Source organism: Marmota monax, unplaced genomic scaffold (genome assembly GCF_021218885.2).
Source record: "Marmota monax isolate L192 unplaced genomic scaffold, Marmota_monax_Labrador192_F-V1.1 WCK01_AAM20220418_F8-fsc00082, whole genome shotgun sequence".
Lineage (NCBI taxonomy): Eukaryota > Metazoa > Chordata > Mammalia > Rodentia > Sciuridae > Marmota > Marmota monax.
The window spans coordinates 4636451-4650427 of NW_026695207.1; positions in this window are offsets into that span (position 1 = coordinate 4636451).

The following is a 13977-nucleotide window of genomic DNA, read 5'->3' on the forward strand; positions in this document are numbered from 1 at the left end:
AACTATGAGCATGCTTGATACCACCCAGAAACCTGTGTACAGAGCCTTCCCACTGAGAAGATTCCAGATCAGTACTAAGAACAAGCTTGGTATCACCCACAGGTGTTCCCCCCACAGAGGGACCCCGGCATGGGGCCTAAAGACCTCCCAGGAGAAGGCTCACAGAGCCATGATCTCCATCTCTCAGTGCCCTCAGAATCCCCTGTGAGTTGAAACAAGCTGTCCCTGGGCCATCACGAGAGCCTGAGGTCCTGAGTGTGGGTGGAGCTGGATTTGTAGAACTTCTTGGGACAATTCCATGAGCCACTTGAGATTGAGACTGGGACAAAGCTGGTGTTATGGTTTGGACTTTAGGTGTCCCCCCAAAGCTGATGTGTGAGACGATTCAAGAATGTTCCAAGGTAAAATGATTAACTTATGAAAGCACCACCCGATTAGTGGATTAATCCACTGATAGGGATTAGCTAGGGGGTAACTACCGGCAGGCAGGGTACGGCTAGAGGAAGCAGGTCACTGGCAATGTGCCTTTGGGGTTTATATTTTGTCCCTGGTGATCAGAGCTCTCCTCTGCTTCCTGGTGGTCATGTCCTGAGCTGCTTTCTCCTGCCACACCCTTCCACCATGTTTTTCTGTCTCACCTCCATCCCAGTCAGTGGAGTCAGCTGATGATGGACCTGAAACTGTGAGCCAAAATAAAAATTTCCTTCTTTAGGTTGTTCTTATCAGGTCTTTTGGTCACAATATTGGAAAAGCTGGTTAAAGATCAGGAAGACAATCACAGCAGGTGGCTCCCAGTGAGGGGCCAGGATGGGTAACAGTGAGGACATTCTGCTGGAGGCTGATAGTCCTGCAGCCATGGTGTGCTCATGTGTTCTGCCATAGAAGTTATCCACCCAGAAATGTGTGTTGAGCATAAGTGTGCATGCACATTGGAGTGTGCATATAAGTGTGCATGTACATTTATCTATAGTTTAAAGAAAATTATCAAGTAATGTGTGCAACACTATTTTTTTTTTAATTATTAGGGAATTTTTAGAGAAAAGGAAGAGGTGTGGGTGGTGCCAGTTTGAGAAGCACAGGGTGCTGTTCTTATCTTGAGACACATTTTATGTTGTTGAGGTTGTGACATCAAATACGTACTGCTTTTGTAAATAAAAAAAATATGAATTGGTTCTGAGATTTAGAAATGGTCAGTGCAAGTGATGAGGTGAAGTTTCATTAGCTTATATGTGTATATGTGTCTGTGTGCCCATGTGTATGTGTGTGTGCCCACGTGTGTGTGCACATGTGTATGTGTGCATGTGTGTGTGTGTGTGTGTACATGTGTGTCTGTGAATGCTCTTTGTGATCACCAGTGGCCCTTCACAGGAGCCAGCGGAGATATTTCAATATTTCATATTTCGATTCAGCTTTTTCACTTCTGTGACTAATAGACTTGACTAGAACAATTTTGGAGGAGGAAAAGCTTATTTGGGGCTCATGGTTTCAGAGGTCTCAGTCCACAGACAGCCAGGTGCATTCGGGGCTCAAGGTGAGGCTGAACAACGTGGCAGAAGAGTATGCTAGAGGGAAGCAGCTCACATGATGGTCAGGAAGCAAAGAGACTCTACTCCCCAGATACAAATGTATACCCCAAAGCCTCGCCCCCAGCCCCCCCCCCCGCCACACCCACCTACCTCCAGTTAGCACTCAGTCCCATCATGGGATTAATACACTGGGTTAAGACTCTCACCAGGTCATTTTACCCCCGAAATGTTCTTGCATTGTCTCCCCCGTGAGCTTGTGGGGGCACCTTATACCTAAACCACAACATTTCTTGCTGCTTTGCCCACAGTCCCGAGTCAGGCTTGCACTCCTTCAGCTCCAGAGTGGGAAGCTCTAGTGCCCCTGCATCATTTGCAAATGACCAGGGGTGGTGGGGAAACCCTGGGCTCTACTCCTCCAGGCAGATTCCTAGCAGGACTCTTCAGAGGGAAGTTTGCATTGTGTTTCTCTGAGATGGCCTTGTGTGCCCCACCAGGATTCGAGGTGATGCAAGTCCCCCCCCCCCATTGTGTGCTGGGATGCGAGGTGATGCAAGCCCCAGTGCACCACTCTGGGCTGCTTGCCTCCCCAAACCTGTGCTTTTGGGCTCTGCTAAAGGGAGTCCTGTTAGGCTTGGCCAGACAGAGGCACATGCACTAGTGACAGGTGAGGAGAGGGACAGCCTATTCCCAGGAGGGCTTCTCCAGCAGGCATGTGGGTGGGTGCAGAGGGCCAGCAGGTGTGCCTGGGCCTCCATCTTAGCATCCTCCCAAGAATCATCCCCTTAAGTGCCCTGGGAAGCTGAGGCCACGGCAGGCAGCTCCTTGCCCCCTGAGAGGCCTGGGGCCCTTTCCCCTGCTTCCTGGCCATCTCCTGTGTGGAAGCTTTAGTTCCTTGTGTGGAATCAAACTCTCTTCTGTAGATTTAAATGTGAATTTATCATAAATCTCATCTTGCACCTGGTAGTGTCTCTGTGCTCAGTACATTTTGCCTCCGTGATCCACAGGCAGCCCCCAACTTTGCACAATTAACTGGAAGTTTTAAAACAAATGACAATTATCTGTTCCCCCAAGATGTGATAAAATGTGTAAAATTATTGCTGTTACTTCTTATTTGGAAGTCATTTTTGTCTAATTGTTCTTTGTGTTTTATCGTCAATGGTCTACTGTATTATCTATCTTCTTCTTCATGTAAATTTTCAGTTTCTGTTTTCCTAGAAAAGAGTTCCTATCATTTTACAATAGATTATTTTGCCTGAATTCCATTTCCTCCTTCTTTGTTTTCTATATTATTTAATTTTTATTAAAGCTTATTTTCTGATTTTTCAGAGTACTGATCCTCCTTGGACTTACCCTACTGTTTCTGCATATTAAGTTCCCATGACTCTTCAGTGAATAAATCATTCTCTACAAATTCTCCCTTCTGTTTTTATCTCCTAGTCCCCCATGGGACTAGGAGATAAAAACAGAATAATCTTAGCACACAGTGAGGAAGAGCGGCCCTGTGCCCACTTCCTCTCCTCTCCAACCTCCACAAGGCCTGGAAGAATTGACAGAATCAATCATCTATGTATCTTTACCAGATGCAGCAACTAGAAGGGAAATGTTTAACCTGCAGTTTCACTCTATGCCAATGAATAATGCGGTTGACCTGGGTGAACTCATCCTGCAAACCCATACATACTCAGGAGCAGAGATCATAGCCGTGTGCAGACAGGCAGCTCTCCTGGCTCGGGAAGGAGACATTAAAGCCAACTGCATTATGGAAGGGCATTTTACTCAAGCCTTGAGCACGGTGGCACCTTGAATTTCTGAGTCACAGAGATACTTTTATGAAGAGTATCAAGAGGAGAGTGGGCTGTATACATCCTGGGAAAATCCTCATGTCTGTTATGCCAAACTCCTTTCTAGGGAAAAATTGGTTTTTGTTTTGTTTTTCTTTTTTGAAATTTTGCCTTAAAAGTGTTTTTAAAAATCCCTACTAGATAAAGTGTTTGAAGTGATTTCACTGGAACTGAGCAACTTCAGTCTTTACACACATTTTGAATTGTATGGATGCATTGAAAATATCTCTGGGTGTGAGTTTACATTAGTTTTGTTCTGGAAATGTATGGCGCGTTCAAAAGGTCAATGCTCAGCCTTTTCATTTTGACCTGGTTCGTTCATCCCTTGAGATGATTTCCTTGCTCTAGAATTCACCCTGGTTCCCTCCTAAGTGTGCCACCTGTGCACATCTGTCTCATACAACGAGATAGGGAATGTATGTGGATCAAGGCATCATGGAAAATATTCATGGAGCTTTATTTTTGGAAGGCCAGCCAGTGAAACATCAGGATGCAGCGCCAAATGTGTGCTCATCCTCATTATAATTTACACCGGCATCTGTGGCAGAGAAAAGGACTGTCATGTCAAGGTTGGGCTGTGGCACAGTGGTGGAGCACTTGCTGGACATGCACAAGCCATGGAATCAGTCCCTAGCACCACCAAAAATGTTGCTTCATATAATACAGAACCATCTGAAGGGTGAAATTTATAATTGTAAGGTCATTCTAAGCCCAGAGCAATAGGCTTGGGCTTTTTTCTTTTTCCTTTATATGTGATGTATGAATACACACATATAATGTACTTGTATTTTCATTTGTATGTATTTTCATGTTACAAATGAACTTTTCAGTTCAAACATAAACATAAAATTTAAAAAAAATATACAAATGAGAATCTGTATACTGATGCATTCATAACTGAGAATCTGAGAAATTGACTAAAATTCTTTTTTAAATGTTAAAAGTAAATACTGATAATAAAACTATGCCAAATACATGGGAAAATTTAAAAGACTCTTACTATTTAAGAAATAAAAAGCAGAGGTTAGCTGCAGAAAATGGAATCAGAAGGCAAGGACATGAAGAGAGTTACAGACACTAACTCATCTGTCACACACAGTGCGTCTATTGAAAAACAGGGCCTTAGATTGTGTTTAAAAGGTAAAATGTAATCATAGACTCAAAATATATATCTTTTGCAAAGGAAAACTGAAACATAAAACCAATTGTTCAATTAATATTAAATCAAGCTAAATATTTTTTAGGCAAAGATAATAAAATGGCAAACGGGATGTGACTCTGGACACTCATATGAACATCTGGAGGTCTTCATTCTCTCATCTGTATAACCAACTCAACAAAAATAGAGCCTAGGTCAATGATTGTTACCAGGAGGGGTTAAATATAGTATTTGTGAAGCGCTAAGTGCCTAGAATGTTGGACCTGTTGTATGTATTGAAACCACTTTAATTTAAATACAATTCAATAATTTAAAATGATACTTTAAAATAAGAAAACAAATGGGAAAAAACAGTTGTCAATACCAGATGAGTGAAGACCATATTCCTTTCCTTTGCTCAAACTGTTGCTTCCAAATCCAGTTGATCAACCTGGGGAACAGTTGCAGTGATCTCCAGAATGAAGATTGCATCTCTGGAAAGGAGCCTGACATCCTGCAGCCCAAAGACCAGGAATTGTGCAACCGGTCCATCGTGACAAATCCAGTTCCTCTCTTCCAGATCGCATCTCCTTGTAAACACCTTGAGCAAGTGGAAATGCTACCCATCAGATGCACAAAAACTCAGTCTCTACAGAGGCATCCCTCTGAGTCGGCGGATCTTCAGAGAAGAGGCTCCCCCCATGACGATGTCTGAACACTGGACTCCCTGGGGTTTAGTACCCTGGGAAAGCTTCAGGGGGACACCTGGACACGGAGGGCTGATTAGCACCATGACTCTGTCCCCTTCTGTCTTCTAGAGATGGAAACATTCAGGTTCCCATTCATGAAATTCCAAATTAGTAGCCAGATGATACCATTTTTCAGACAAAGAGGAGAGTATATCTAGTTTCATCATCCATGTTTCTTTCATGAAGAAAATTGTCATATGACTAGAATAAAAGTTTCCCTGATAACTCAGCCACAATTTCCGTGAAATTTGAATGTCTGTTCTTCAGATCTGAATAATCAAAATAAAAGTTTCTCAGTTTCTAGCTGCCTCTATCAGTCCTCACAAAAGAACTAATTAATTTGATGAGGGTTTCTGAAACGTCCTTACACCAAATCCAGCTTGATGAGTATACAAACCCGATGACCTCCTGTGACGTGACTGGAATTTGAAAATACACTAAACATGTACAAAGTAAATCAATAGGAATGCAGAGTGTTCTTTTCCACGTTGCTGCACTCCCCTGTTGGCAGGGGGAGGCTCCGGTTCATTCAGGCATTGAAAATCCACCTTCACAGGCAAAGTGCTATTGGCGAGGCTGTCTTTTCCAAGCCACAGGTTGACTTATGCCTTTCTTAGGATGGATGATGGCTCCTGATCCCCTCACCCTGACTTGTTTTCGTTATTGCTCTTCTGCTACCTGGGATCATGACATGCCATTGTCTTCTGCCTCCTCACTGCCTGGGTTCCTCCTGGAATGGCTTGCTCACCTGCTGTCTCTCTCCTTCACAGAGATGCCCAGCATGTGGCATGTCACCTATTGGTCACCAGCTCTACACTAAGTTCCCTTTCAATTTTCGTGATCTTCAGAAAAAAAATGCTCTCTCTCTGCTGGAGCAGAATAGAAGAGCTGACCTTTTCCAGCCTGTCCTCAGACCCTTCACAGGGCCTCGCTGGTGTAACAGGAGGAAAGTACAAGCCCTCCCCAAGCCTTTCAGTGTGCACAGTTTTGGAAGAATGACATTATTTTTGTGCCCAGAGACAGACAGACAGGCTGGCACAGAACAGGCTGAAGAGTGCTCGTCCATTGTGGATTTGCAATCTCTGTCCCTTTCTCTAAGCAGATTTAACCCTTTCAATTCACTTGTGTCCATGTGTTTTAAATTATCTGGGCTTCACCTTTGTCATGCTTCAGGGAAGACTGACCAGAAAGGAGAAGGGTTGATCAGATTCCAGGAAGGCTCTAATCCAGCAGAGGCCTAGGCGGGGCTTGCAGACTCCCAGTGGGCACCTGGCAAGGTGTCTGGGCTCCAGGGAGCAGAGCAGGGCCACATGGGCACCAGCCCTTTGCAGAGCACTGGAGCACATCCAGGGATGGAGTGATTCAGAGGCAGATGTGAGAGCAAAGGCCAATCAGAAAAGTAGAGCAGAGGGAAGCCAGAAGGTGACCAAGCCTGGTCACCTGATGGAGAGGATGGCTGCAGGGAGCGCCTGCCTCTGAGCTGCCGTGGGCCTTGAGGATGCACAGTTAAGCTGCCCTCCCACCCAGTCAGCAGCTGCTTCTCCTTCCAGGAAGTGCTTCTGTCTCTGGCACCAGGTGTGGTTTTTTTGAAGAAGACCCAGTGTGCGCGGGAGTCCTGCAATCTGGCTGGTTTCTGATTCCGTAGATTCCTGCTCATCCCAGTATCACCCAATCGTGGCACATACTCACACACACCCCTGTGGTGGCACCCTATGAAGAACACACGACCATCCCTGCCTCATCCCCTCCCGAGAGCACCCTGGTGGGTCAGGGTCTGGAGGCTGACCTCTGCACTTCCCCAGCCAGTCGGGTCCCCGAGAGGAAGAGGTTGGGCTTGCTCCTCTGCACAGCCTGGGCTTTCACACGAGAGAAACGTGTGTCACAGGGACTGTGGCTGGAAATTGTCCTTTCCTAGGGACACACCCAACAGGCTGAGCCACTTTGTGGTGGCCAAGAACTTGTCACTGAAGGATGTGGAAGGGACCCAGTGCAGACGATTACTCTGAGGAGGACTAGAGTGTGGTTAGTGGTGTCAGCCCACCCAAGGGCTTTGCACCCTTCTCCAACAGAGATGCTTCATGGGTTGACAGTGACCATGGTTCTGTGAGGGGCCATGGCTGTCAGCTCCCGTACAGCCTCCCGACAACTGTGTGTTTTACAAACTTCAACTGTGACTGCTCAGGAGTGAGCCTGCCGCTAGCTGTGTGTCCCCACACCAGGTCAGAGCACTGTTGTGCATGCAAAGGGCTCTGCCGCCTGACCAGAGGGAGTCGTGGGAACACCTCTCAGCACACCCGCAGCAGCACGTCTCAGACCGTCACCCAAGACCAAGATAGAGTCCCCTTTCACAGTAGCTACACTCTGTGAGTCCCCTCTCCCAGGCTGGCATCTGACTTCCTGCTTAGGACAAGCACAGCCTGTGTCCTGGTCACCCTCTGGAGCACTGCTAGAGGACTGGAAGACCTACAGGGCTCACTGCCCCCCCGTCAGGAAGCCCATGCACGGCCCCAGGCTCCATCTCCAGTCCCCATCAGCACTGCCCCAGCCTGGGTGGCACCTCTGCAATATCCTGGGAGCAGGTTTGCAGGGTGGGGGTCAGAGGTCTAGAGTTTTGCTGGGGACCAAGATCAGGATATAGACGAGTCATGGTCTAGCTTGGAATACATCTAGGGTTCTCATGGGATGTACAGGTGTATCTCAACCCACTGTTCGGTTTTACCTGCTTCACGGAATTGAAAGGTCAGAAAAGCCCCCAGACAACTAGGTTTTAGTGGAGTCCCCTGAACTGGTCTTGCAAGTCATAAGTGAGTGACAATCAGACCTGGGCCTTCACTGAGTCAGACTCTAACCTGCTTACACAGACGGGAGCAGCTGGACCAGGTTGGCCAGCAAAGTCCTCTGGAGTGCTGGATTCCATGCCTCAGGTGAGGTCAGCTCCGTCTCCTGAAGTCCCATGGCAATGCCCCCACCCCAACTCCTTTCTCTGCCCATGTCCCCTGTAGATGCTCGATTGTATAAGAGCTGGGGAAAGCTTATCAGATGGCTGAGCAGCAGCATCGAGTGGATCCTTCCTGGATCCTGGTGCAGGAGGGGCATGTGAGGACAGTACTGTGCAGCTCTCTGCATACTGTCCTAAGGAGGATAACCTTGGGAAGGCCCTGCCATTTCTTTTCCCCAAACTGCTCATTTAGATCAGCCAGCTGCTTCCCAGGGCAGAAAGAGGCAGATATGGAGAGGTGTGTGTTTCAGCTACATTCCCTTCTGGGGAAGAAACCGGAAGTTTGTCTCCTCTGCAGACAGGAGGAGTCGGTCAGAAGCAGGTGGGAACGTGCAGCTCACCCTCTCCTGACCCACAGAAGGTCACACCAGGTGTGTCAGCAGCTGTGTGCTGGGCTGGGATGATGGTGGACGTGCCAAGCCGGCTGCAGGAAACCATCTCACATGCCCACCGCTGCTCTTCACGCTCTCTGAGAGACGCGACTGGGCAGGGCGGCTGGTGCCTCCAGGAGGGCTCTGGCTTGGAGTCAGCGTAGTCCTTTATTTGCGTTTCCCCTGAATCTGTCAGGAGGTCCATCAGGAGTCAGAAACCGCACAGTTATTTGAACAGAGGAAATTTAATACAAGGAATGACTAGCCCCTGATAGCAACACGTAGAGATGTGAAGAGAACTTCACTGGGCGGTCCCTGCTGGGGGAAAGCCAAAGAAGCCACACCAGGAAGGGACCCCTCCAGGAGGCTGATCTCCTTGCAGAGGGCATTGGTCCCGCCCACTGAGCATGGGGAGGCTGCTGTGCTGCTCAGGCCAAAGCCCTGGCCCTGCCATTGAATAAGGCCCCCTTCCTGTGGAGCCACTGACCAGTACACCCCTCCTGGGGCTCTGCACACTGAAGCCTTAGTGCAAAGCTACAATCTGTAATGCCTCTACTCACCAAGTAGTCAACTGTGCAGACAGGCAAACCCAGGGTCTCAGCGGGAGCCATGATAGGTGGGGCAGAGCGAGGGGTGTGCCTGGACAGGCAGCAGCCTTACCCCAGGCTAGCTCCTGCACAGCTCGCTCCTGTAGCCCACAGAAAGGAGCAGAATAGGGGTGCCAGCCTGGCCTGCCTTGCCACCGGGGCTCTGAGGCTCTGGAGCAGACAGGCTGGGCATGGGTTCCAGCTCTGGGACTCCTCTGTGGTACCGGCAAGTGGCTCGCCATCTGTGTGCTCAGTTTCCTGTCTCTAGGCTGGTGGGGTGATAACAGCACCCACCTGTGAGGTTACGAGGAGGATTGAATGAGTTGCATCTTGAGCACTCGGAGCAGTGAATTTGTTTCTCAGGCAGCTACAACAAATGACCCCAAACTTGGTGGTTTCAAATGGCACACAGTCATCATTCCCTAATGGTCCTGGAAGCCAGGAGTCCAAAGTCAACATCATGGGGCTGAAATGAAGATGTTCACAGAGGCTCTAGGGTAAGATCTGCTTCTGACCTCTCCATACTCCTGGGCTTGGGACAGCATCATCCTACCCTCTGCTCAAATGGCTTGATGATCTGCTTTTCCACGCTGAGTCACACCTTGCTCAGTCTCCCTTTTGAAGGGTGCTCACACCTGCATCTAGGGCCCACCCAGATAATCCAGGACAATCTCCCCAACCCAAGAGATTCTGACCAGCAACAGATATAGGCTTTGAAGCCTTTGGCTTCACACATCTTTCAAAGACCCTTTTCCACAGAAGGTGACCTTTGCAGATTACCAGGACTAGGGCCTGATGTCTTGGATCTTGGCGGCCACTCAACATCTAAAAGAAGTAAGTGCTAAATATGTGTTCACTACTCTTTTTTTTATTGATTAAAAAAATAAGTGACAGTGGAATGCATTACAATTCTTATTACATATATACAGCACAATTTTTCATATCTCTGGTTGTATATAAAGTATGTTGACACCAATTTGTGTCTTCATACATGTATTCACTACTCTTCTCATTACCTGTCGTTTAGGATATATGATTGGGCGAAAAAAAAAAAAAAGTGTCTCCCAATGGCTTTAGAGCTTGGAGAGGACTGAGAACTTGCCTGTGTCCAAGTGAACTGTTACGGGGACACCAGTATTTTTCACTGACAATGTGATTTCTGAACCAACATCTGCTTCAGTAGACGCTGTGCCAGCCTCATTCAGGCCAAGGTCAGGTGCTGTGTCTGGCCTGGGAGGTCAGTCTGGTTACCTGCCATGGCTACTCATGACCCAGGCTGGCTAGGAGCCAAAAGCACACTGTGAAGCCAGAACAGGCCAGGAGTCCTCTCTCCTCATGACTCCTGTTCTCACTGGTGTCTCCATCTGCGGCCCAGGAGCCCACCAGGCCCTGTGCAGGATGCTGAAGTTCTGGAGGAGCATGCATTACTATTTCCGTTTCCTCTCAGGCCTGGGCTTGGAATGAACCAGACAGACAAGCAACTCCGCATGAGTTTCATTATCAGCAAAGCCTGGGTAGGTGCCATGAGTAGCCACAAGCAGTCCTCATTTACACTTATCTCAAAAGCCTGAATTGAACATGCATGTGCACACACACACACACACACACACACACACCCTTAGCTTATACTGGAACCTTAGAACCACAGGTGTCCCCAACAAGGACAGAGCCCAACCCATTAAGAAGCAGAGAGCTTGTGCTCCCTACAGAAAATTGGGTGCATGGGCAGGAGGCTGAGCATCAGCTGGTCAGTGTGGTAGACACCCTGTGCTGTGGAGAATGGACACAGCCCTTAGCCACGCACAGGGAGGGAGGGATGCAGAGGTCAGGACAGGGGTTGGTAGCTGCATCCCCAGCCTGGGCTCCTTTCTCTGAGGAGAGTTATGGTGACAAAGGCTGTGAGTTGCTGTTGGTACATTCCTGAAATGCACGTGGGTTCCCTGGAGTCATCTGAAACCACTCATCAAGACGGAGTTGGTGCACAGCACATGCTGAGAAGAGCTGGAACCTGTGGGCAGGTGCAGGACTTTTGAGTTATAGGGCTGGAAGAGTCCAGACATTGGGACTGAAAGTGCCCAGATGGTCAGTTGGGCAGCCTGGGTGATGAACCGGGACCTATGACTTAACATACTCAGTGCTGACACTTAAAGAAGACTAACCATACTCTGAAGACAGTGTCCACAAAAGCCCTGTGTCCAGAAGTGAAAGCCAAGTTCTTGGTGGAGACAACAGTGTTGTTAGAACTCTGAAAGCTTCACTGACATCACAAGGCACGGCGTGGAGGCCTCATCCTACATCCCGAGGAAGCCCGAACAGGGAAGGCTCCAGGTGTGATGCAGAAAGAGCTCCTACTGCCCGGCAGGGCTGGAACCTCTCCTGGGTTGGAGCAAGATCCTGGAGGGGACCACCAAGCCTCGGGATCAACACTGTGGGGGTGGGAGAAATAAGAGCACCCAAGGATCCCAGGGACTCTGAGAGAAGGGGACCTAGGGGAGGCGGCCTCACACATGCCTTCCCAGACCCTAGAGAAGATGTCATCCTGAGGGTGTGATGAGAAGCCCCAGGAGAACCAGCTGCCCTCTAAGGGCCAGTCATTCTATCCAAACTTCAATACCTAGCACACGTATGACACAGGGCTCGCATGAACCATTGCTTTTGTTTTCTTTTGTTATGTTATGTAGCTGGGGGAAATGAGGGCACAACTTGAATCCAAACATAGAGAACAAAGGAAGGCCACCAGTGGGGGTGGGGAGAAGGAAGGAGGTAGGAGGGCAGGCAGGGGCACACATGTGTTCGTCTTAGGACCTGATGTGAGTTCTAAATGTGTATGGTGGGCAGAGGTTAGTGACTGACAGGAGGGTCAGGGGGTCAAGATCACCTTCATCTGCGCAGTGGACATGTTACCTCTGAGGCCCCTCAGATGGCTGGTGTGGGTACACACCTGTGGGCAGGTGAGGAAGAGGCTCTTTGCTTACCTGTCTTGGACCTCAATGTGGAAAATCTTTGTGGAGATTCTGTTCTCCATGATTCCTAAATAGTTCCTATGACCATTCCCCCCTCCCACCCCAGAATGTTCTTCAGAATCTTTGGAGTATTAGACTACATAGAAGGGATGTGTATAATTGGTCTGCTTGCTGAATCTTTTCCTTTTAAGAATCTATTTCTGACCCCCATCGATTTCCCACAGCATATACTTGAGAAAGAATTATTCCCAAGGACACATGTTAGGCCATTCCATAGCCACTCAGTGGACATTCCATAATCCTCAGGGCAGTGGAGAGATGTAAAAACAGGATGCTCAGAGAGGCCCCCTTCACAGGAGACTGGCCCCGGGCAGCTAGTCCTCCACAGTCTTCAGGATCACCACCTCATTCCCTCAACTCGGCAGCCTCTGTGCTGTGGTCCCTTAGTGAGGAGTGAGTCCTTTCTGGTGTGGGACATGGTGCATTTCAACAGATCTTTTCTAGGACTCTGTAGTATGCTTCTGCTGCAGCATTTGTGTCTTTCACGGGAGGCAAATGTGAAGTATGCCGGTCCTGCAAGCTCAGGACCCTCTATAACCACGTCCTTATCTCTCCTGCGGCACAGAGCTGGGAGCCAGCTGCTTGCCTCATTTATGTGTCTACTGGGTAAACTCTGTGGCCCAAATTCTACCTTCTCAATTGCTTTTCCCCTCTTATGCTCACTAGCTGGCTTGAAAACTTTGTGTTCTAGAATAAATAAACACAAACAAAAGCAGAGGAGCTCTGCATGGTTCAGCGTGGCCAGCACCAGTCTAGACTGAGGAGCTGGATTCCCAGGTTGGGATACCCAACACCTGCCTAGGGTTGGAGTTGTGCTGAAGGCCTTACACTTCCACAGAGTTTCCTTGTGATTTATTTTGATTATTTGGCTTAAGTCAATAAATTTCAGATTTCTGAGACTGTTGTAAAATTTTAGCACTATTTTAATGAATTTCATGAAGATTCTTGGATTTGGAGAAGTTTTTAAATGTGAAGTGTGACATGCAACAGTAAGCTAGGAGTGCCTAGTGTTGGAGGGGTGAGGCCTGCTTTCTGGCCCAGAAATCTGTGGGAGATGACATGATGCTTTCTTTAACCCAGCTGGCTCTGTCCCCAGACCAGGCTAAATGACTGGTTCTCACCATTAAATAACAGCTCCCCACCAACCTGCCATGGTTGAGTGGACTGTAATATGCTAACAGCACTCAAGCCTCTGCTCTGGGCAGAAGTGTCCTGCTCCTCTGCTGCTTCTGACTGGGGGGCTCTTTGCTTTGGGGATGGAGGAAATTTCTGGAATGTCCCAATCTTTCTTCTTCCTGACGGTGTTCTTCTTTGTGTGTCTCAGGTCTAATTCCCTCTCCCAGGCTGTGGAGCTTGGGCCTGGGCCTGGGCCAAGGCTCGGCCTCCTGAAGTAGGTGAGATAGGGAGGAGGGAGGAATACTAGCCTTCAGTTGTACTGGATTAAAAATCAGGGTTTGGTCACTGAGAAAAGAATGAGTCCAGGAAAAAACCTGAAAAGGCGACCAGGTGGGCTCGAAGTCCTGGGAACTGGTACTTTGGGTGCAGGGTCCAGGCCTGGACAACAGAGAACAGGACCAAGGGAGTTACTCTTGAGTCTTGGGACCTAAAGGGATCTGTCTCGCCTGGCCTGGGGCTTGCTGAGGGCCCACATGCCCTTCCTCTGACGTCTCTCTCATAGCCCAGAAGTGTCCTCTGGTGAAGGTCATGTTGCTGAGTTCTGGAAGCACTTAACTGTTCTCATGGG